The following is an 8,929-nucleotide window of genomic DNA, read 5'->3' as shown; positions in this document are numbered from 1 at the left end:
GCAGTCAGTGAGATCAGCTTAATTGTATGATAGGTCTCCCTGAGCAGCTATGTGGTAATTAACTTCCGTGTGCGCTTGTCTTAATTACCCTATGGCTGCTAGAGAAGGTGTGTCAGACAATCAATCTGATCCAACTGATTGCACTTAAAACCAATCCCCTGCAGAGTTGACAGGCCCAGCTGGTACAATGTCTGAAGCTGAATGCACCCTAAAATGATGCCATTCAAGAAGTTAAAAGTGTTTATTGCTAAAATTAGTCTTATTATGGATCTAAATACCATGAACAATGTTTATTTACAAAGTGCCTTTTAATGAGTACAAAATGCTTTTCATCAAAGACTGCCCAGTTACCCCATCCAATATACAGTGATGCATTATTTTTTTGAAGTTAAGTGATTAAGGGAAAATGTGCAAGGTATGAAATAACACAATTGCAGAGATTAATACCTGAGTAACTCTTAAAAAGATGAGGTCTTTGTCAGTACCATTACAATCTTTATAATGGGACCCACATCTGACAGTGGTTTGATTTGTTTTGATGAAAGGTTTCCTTGAAGAAATACAACTTAACTGTGATCCCTCTTGTGAAGGAACATATGGCAGTTATGTTATAAATCTGTTTGTAGTATTATATGCTGTTATGAAAGGTAGCCCAGTAATGCATCAGTGCAATAATTGTTGACCCAGTGAAATACATCAAGTAAATGATTCACACCGTCCCAACTAATACTTTCAACTGGTACAATCATGTTAGTGACAGGGTAATTAAATATGTGTGGTGTGTCGTTCAAGATACTGATTCCCACTACTGTCATGTGACAATAAATGTACCTATTGTGGCATGGAAGACCCTAACTGTGGCAAACCTGCTGCGTGGTGTCTGTAAAATAAGATTTGTTTCAGCAAAATCAAGGTACATCTTGCAACACCACACATCTTTGGTTACCTTATCACTAATATCTGATACTTGTACCGCATGTCCTATTATCTTTAGATAAAAGCAAAGAATGGCATATTTAGAGGGGATGTTTCATTGTACAAAAATTAACAGAAATTGAAAACCAAACATTGTAACTGTGAACATTCCAATAAAGAATATTACTTGGTACGTCATGTTTTACCTTGAGGAGTATTTGCATATACATGTATCAAGGTAAATTTATTGGGATTCTGAAACTAGGGCAGAACTCACTACATGCACCAGAAAGTACCATGGAGGTTGTCTGAATTTGCTTTCCATTTTGTCTTGAAGGCACAGCTTTTAAGAAGGGAAATTAATAGCCTTGCACAAAATATACAAGTTCAATCTAGGTTTTCAATATTATATAATAAATTTAATAATTTTTTTTCAATATTGGTTCATTAAAAAAGAAGCCTTAAGAATGTTATTTAAACTTTAACATTGGTACTTGCATGTCAAATGGGTGAGGATTTGAAAAAATCTGACAAACTTGAATTTGACAAAAGAAAATTTTTTAATCACATTTTTCTTTAATTGACCAAAGCCAAGTGAAATTATGCTACAGAACTCGAACCATTTTCTTGTTATGAAGTGAAAACAATGCCATATCTGATTCTGCATGGTACATATTTTGTGTGAAAAGTCAGGAAGTCTGTCCTAGTGTCTGCCTAGATATTTAGAACTCAATTATTTATATCAAAATGGTATAAAACATCAATTACAAGTGCCTGAACAGATCAAGAAATGCTTTGTGAATAGGAAATTTTCCTTTGTTCTGGAAGAAAATTAGGAGGCACTGCACTGTCAACCTTACATGAAGGGAACAGTCGGCTTCAATATTGGTTCTGCAGTATACCTGTGTACTGCTGTGTCCCATTCTAGGGCCCTGTTTACTTTTTAATCCTGTTAAGGAAATGGTACCTAGACATGTCTTTAACCCGATGTTATATTCTGACAACTCCCGAATATACATAGTCTGCGACAGGCCAGATGATGTGATGCCATGTATCCAAGCATGTAGGAGAGAGCTAAGAAATTGGCTAATGCTAACTCACTAGTTTTTTATTGATAACATAGAGATCACTTATTTTATTTGTCACTTTTCAAAATTAAGCAAATGTAGAATATATATAGTGAAGCACATAAACATAATGCTTTTGAGCACTGTGAGAAATCTGGAGGTCATATTTTTCCATCTCAAGGGAATCTCAAAAATATTTCATTTTATTGAAAAAAGAAAGAGAAAAGTAAATCCATGCCCTTGTTACTTCCTGTTTAGTTGGTGGCAACAGTTTGATCTGAACTCCGATCAGTACAAAATGCAGCAGAAATTTTCTCTAAAACTCACTTTTATGATCACATCACACTAGTTCTCAAAGAATTTCATTGTTTATCAGTTCCGCAAATAATTGTTTAAAATTCTATTGTTTTTAGATTTACACTATCTCAAAGTTGATTTTAGAATTTTAGCACTCAACAAACAGTGAAGTGGGAATTAAACATCTGAGTAAATAGAAACCATTTGATCACTGAACTTAAATACATGAAATGTTGCCATTAATCTCAAGGCCCATTTTTAACATGGTGTGACCTTCAAAAAAGTAAAAACAACTATATCATTTTGATGATAGAAGTACCTGAAAACATGCAGTAATGTGAAATTTAAATTGTTTATTACTCCACAACTGGAGACAATCTGGACGATATATGTGACAAATAATTGTTATTTATAAAGTTTCCGTTACTGTTTGAAAATAAAGGATAGACAATGATTTTGCAAAGAGTAGAAAAAAATACATATCAAACAGAAAATGATCTTGGAAGTGGAGACATGAGATATTTCCTCTGGACAGTGTGTGTGATTCCTTGTTCAGAGAATGCGGCAAATAGAGGGGTGGACTGGGTGTGTCATATGCTTATATTTGTGCTGCCATCTATTGGGTGTATATGTACATTTAGTTTACTGTGATCAAGACTGGCATGAGCTCTAATGGTTTGAGCTGTAAGTGAACAGATGAAATTATTGAAAAAATGCTGTGATATACCTTTATAATACATATATACATGTATGAAAACCCTTTTATATTTCATATCTTAGTTCTTTTGCCTTCAGATACTTGTATACATTAAAGATCACTGCTTATATATATATATATATATATATATATATATATATATATATATATATATATATATATATATATATATATATATATGCCTCTCAGAATACTTTCAGCTGCATATAATACTTGTCTTTTAAAACTTTGTTTTGACACTGTGTCAAGTACTGCAATAAGTACAATGTACATCGATCTGCACTAGAAAGGACTACTCAAAAGTGCACCTCTTCTTACTGATACATCTTTACATACTTGTGTTTTCATGACCTTGGTTGATCTTCAAGGGCTGATAGCATATTTTAGTCTGGTTTTGCCTATAACTAAGAGTAATCTGGTTAAGACTTGATAAATTAAAGTACATGTAACAACTGTTATAATTTACTCTTTACCAATGTCACAGATTCAATTTTTCTCAAAACCTTCCTTAAAGCAGGTTTTAAAACTAGGCAGTACTCGAATTCAAACCGTGCTTTAAGTTATTTATGAATTTTGGTGATTGATCATGTTTTGCAGCAAACTAATGTTAAACCAAAAAAGGTGTTTTTCTCCACTTGGATATTTGTTTCTCTTTCATTTTCTTAGGTTGTGGAGCATGGGCTTGTTTTTGGTCTAGTTGGGTAATTTATTTTGCAATGGATTTCCTGTCTAGATTTTAATTTCAACTGGACAGTTGAAGTTTTTTCATATCAAGAAAAGTTTCTTATGAGAGATGTCATAATCTTCTTACTTACGGATGTGCATGTTATTATTGAGGGCAATAAGATGAGCCTAGATTGCAAGAGGCATGGACATGGCAAGAGGCCATTGACATATGTTATGCCATAGCTTTAGAGAAGCTGTGATGAAACGGTCTGCCTAAATTGTGCAATACGCCGCAATACAGCGCAATACATTTGAAATAATGAGTCCAGTCACAAGTAAACACAGAAAACGGTTATTCTCAACAAAATAAGGTGATATAAAAGCAAAATAATTGACTAGATTATTGATATCATTGATATAACTAACACATCAGCGCTACTTCTAATATCGTTGGGTTGGCAGCCATTTTGGCTTGTGGCTCTTCTTGACAATATTACCGACCAAGAAGAGCCACTAGCCAACATGGCGGTTGACCCAATGATAAACAAAATGTGCCAATTTGTTAAGTTTTATCAAGGCCATTGATTATTTAGTAATATATTTCGTTCTTATATCAGACTATTTTGTTTGGAATTGCTGTTTCCTGTGTTTACTTGTGACTGGACTCGTTTTTTTCAAGTGTATTGCGCTGTATTGCGGCGTTTTGCGCAATTTCGGCAGACCCATGATGAAATGGCAAGAGGGCATTTGCCAAGAGGGCAATAAGATTATTGCTCAGATGAGCCATGAGGAGTCTTTGTCATAGAGACACTTTTCATGTAATTTTGCCACCCTTCTTATTCATACCAAGGCATACAAGACAGGAATTCATTGAGAAAATAAACATCAAATGAAAAGTTTTCAAGATCAATTTAAGAAAAAATTGTTTGTTTTTATTTTTTATTAATTTTCTTAGTTGTCTTCTATATATTAGAAGTTATATGGCATACCTGACAGGATTTCATTGAGAAAATGACCAAATGATAGATTTTCAAGATCAGATTAAAAAAATGTTTTTTTGTTTTTCAGTCATACTATTTAAATTTATATGCTGTAAATATTTACTGTGTAATCCAAAGGTGACTTAATTAGGCCAGCACGTGTTACTGAAAATCATGATAGGAAAACAAGATATCCCCTTTCAGCAGAATCCCCGATTAAACCAATTATAGCACTTAATTTCATGCAGGATTCATTCCAGGAAAGGCATTTAACCCCACTAAGGCGGCAATCACAACAGTGGACTAACTAGTCCATGGATCAAAGATGGCACACCTAGTAGAGTGCTTGTTGCTTAATCCCCACAGGAAACCTATTCAGTGTCTATTAGGGGATTATACGGCAAGCTTTTAAGTGGGTCACCATATCTGATCCATTGACAAGTTAGTCCACTGTTGTGAATGTGGCCTTATTTGGCCAAACTTAACAGGGCCCATATTGAAATTGATCCCCAGTAGGTTAGTTTGGAATGAGCAACACTTTTCAGGAACCTTGGCAGCGTAAATGTGACAATACACAGTTCCAATGTTAGTTATCAAATATTTTCTCACTTATCTGCATTTAGCAATAACAAATAATTTTTCATTCAGGGAATATATATATATATATATTCCCTGCAAGACCTGTTTATATATATATATATATATATATATATATATATATATATATATATATATATATATTTTTTTTTTTTTTTTTTTTTTTTTTTTTTTTAAATCAGAGAATTCATGCAGTAGTATATATAACATGAAAAAAAAGATGTATCAAAATCACTATGGATTTTTATTTTATTTTTCACACACAACAGTGACAACACACACACAATCTAAAAAGTGCCAAATTCAAGTAACCTGCAATAGTAAAAACCTCAAAAACAAAAATAACAGTTATTAATTTTCCCCTACCGTCCTATTAGACCCATCTGATGGATGTCTCATTTATCTCTTGATTTACACTTGACCTAAAAAATTGGAAACATTGCTATTTTGAATAATTATAAAATAACCATATGAGCTAAGGTAAAATGCACCCACCATTTATTACTATATTATATACACTGTAGATTTTACCACTAAACTACATAGTTTTTTAATTATAAAAAAAACAATTTCATCCCCTGCGAAAATTTGTCTCATTTAACATTCACTTATGGTACTCAATCTATTCTACAACATTTGGTGTTTTTTTTTTTTTTTTTTTTTTTTTTTTGTACAGTTCTAATGTTGTTCTGTAATGAATAAAACAGTGCAAGACCTGTTTTTTTGGGAAGTCCTTCAGAATGTCCTAGAACAGATTAAGAACATTTTTCATTAAAAGAGAAAAACATTATGTTAATTCTAGGACAGATTGGGAACCGTAAGTGAGCATTAAATGAGACAAATTTTCGCAGGGGATGTTTCTGAACTTTTTTTGGTCAAGTGAAGGGACCTAACATGTACCCAGAGTTTAAACTTAATTCCTCCTCAACCCATTCTTACTTTCAGCTTACTGCTAGTTGTTCTTTCATTTGCCAGTGCATTATTGGTTTCTCCCTATCTCTCATATTCTTATTACCGCTATTGATTTATTGTTAACTGTGCATCATTAGACCCGTCTGATGTGGGATATCAGAATAATCAATCATGATTGGGATTGGGATTGTGAGTGTCATCCATCGTCAATAAAAAACTTTTGATGTAGGCATACTGCCATTTATGGACAACTAATAACTATCTCTTTTTATTCCATTTTCATAAAAAAAATCATGAAAAGAGAGAGAAGTGAGTCATATTCTATTTATCATCTTTATCGTCAATGCAGATAAGCAGTGAATTCGGTATTGTATACTGTTACTCAGTGCACATATTAATGGCCCAGATTATATATTGTCCTGTGTAGGTCCATTGCCTCAGCTTTGTTAAATGTAACCTTGAACCAGCAAAAAGGACAAGCATCAATCCCTGCACATAAATTGGATGAATTAATTGGTATGTTTATATTTTCAAATCTTCTCTGTGCCATGAACATAGATGAAGAGAAATAAATGAGTTGGAATTGTCAAGCAGTCAAGTGATTTTTGGATATTTTCCCAACTTACCAAATTGAAATGCCAATACATTTATTTTTTGTTTGCTTAAAAAAAAAGTGCAAAAAATTTATGATTTTGTCAAAGTTGTCAACAGATGTGTTTGTTGGTAGAGGGTGGGGTGGGATTTGGGGTGTTGAAAAACTACAGACCAGAATACAAAGATTCTACAAATATGAAAACAGAGAATAAAGTGACATTGGAATAATAAATAAATCTTGTGCACTGTGTGTTTTATTGGTACCATCAGCTTGTGCGCTGTACTCATTCTTTTAGTCCTGGCCCGGCCTGTACGGCTCCGCAGTCTGGTACCCTCAGTCATCGTTACTGTTTCTCCTCCTAGACCCCCGTCTCTGGGATTTAGGTCACATTTAATCTCAACTTGAACCCCTAGTATGGACTACCCCTGGTTTTTTGTCTCAGTCGGTGCATTGGCCTATAGGCATGACACTCGTTGAAACTCATGCTGGTCAAAATTTTTGAAAATTAAATGCTAAATATCTCCAAAACAGAAAGAATTATGGGAAAAGTTACTATGGAAGGCTGACCGAAAGTCATATGTGGAGATTCCACATATGCTCTTGGATTTGAACTTTATTTCAAGGTTAAAAGGGCCAAAATTTTCTAATTATGGGGATTTTCTGCAAAAAATTTCTTTTACCAATTTTCAGAAACTTCACAGACCTAAGCTCTCATATTATAGTGTGGGGTTACAATTATAGGGACTCCTTTCATCTTAGTTACTTCTGGATTTGAATGGAACTCATATATTGACAGGCTTCCTGTGACCTTTTAACTGAACATTGACCCACTGTCCATAATGAACTGAGCTCTTGCTTAATGCATTTTGTAGAGCTTGTAGAGCACAACACTGTAGGTGGTGTCCTTTTATTTTGTTTTCCATACGAATGTGCTTACTTCAGCTGGTGGTATATACTCGGAGGCAGTATCGCCTCTCTGATGGGTCCTCTAGTTTTCATTCATTTTCACTCTCAAATAACCCAGTGCTAATAGACCTAGGGGAAGCCACACCAGTGCGTCCTTTCCCATGACTTCGAAGATAACCCTTTTTTATATCATTATCCCCTCCCAAACAAAAATAAAAAAAATATCCTTATCCCGCTCCTAAACAAAAATAATTATATAATAATAGTTTTTCAGTAAAATTGTAACCCAAAGTTGAAGTTGTACAAAAGTTAAACTAAATTAACTTAGGTGAGAGCTTACAACCAAATTAATCTTAATTAATACTCTAAAAAGGGACTTAAATGTTAAAAACACTTGTTTATAGGTGTTCTTAAAACATTAAGTTTGGAGAACTACTTGTTAGGGTTTCATGGTCTTGGGGAGAGGGATAGTTGATCACAGTCCACAGGAAATAAAACTTTATTCGCATCTCACTGATAATGTGAGATAAAAATCTTGAAAATCACAAATAATCAGGGTGAAGAATAAAAAGCTGCATTTTAACGTCACAGGAATGGTACGTGTACTTCACATGTCGCGCTAAAAAATATGAACATTTCACACATCTGGGGAAATGAAAAGAGGGTTTCATGGGTAGTGAAAATATCCAATGGGGGTCCTCTTTTGACTATTGGAACTTAAAAAAAAAAAAACAGTAAATGTGAAAATATTTTCATTGGATCTGTTTTTTTTTTGTTTTTTTTTTCTTTTTTTTTTTTTAGTTTTAAGTTTTCATTTATGATATTTATTAATGAAATTTTTAACTGTTAAAAAGAGAAATTTATGAAAGATTTCTTACCACAATGATTTTTTATTGGGACTTTAATTTGTAGTTCCCTCTTAAAGGCCGTACAAATAGACCTTTTTTTTCCTGCAACAAATGACCCAATTTATCACCGAATTTTGAAATAAAATCTTTATAGAGTTGCATATAATAACGAGCGAATAATCAAGCATTTTTCCACCCCGTGCCCTACTCTTTTTTAAAGATAAATTCGTCTACCGTTTTATGCTTGTCTCGCTTAGTAAAACGACTGTCAAAGTCCTGCATGAATTGGTCAATACCCTCCCCCCCCCTCTCCCCCCAACTAACTTATCATCCCATTTTTAGTGCCGCTGTCCGTTTTCCCCTTTATTTATCAAAAGTCGAAAATATAAAATGGTCAAAAGCGGTGAAATGCGAAATTAGCTCTGTCT

This window comes from Lingula anatina, chromosome 1 (assembly GCF_051362555.1).
Source record: "Lingula anatina isolate TDL-2025a chromosome 1, LinAna3.0, whole genome shotgun sequence".
NCBI classification, from domain to species: domain Eukaryota; kingdom Metazoa; phylum Brachiopoda; class Lingulata; order Lingulida; family Lingulidae; genus Lingula; species Lingula anatina.
Note: the sequence above shows the minus strand (reverse complement) of the source record.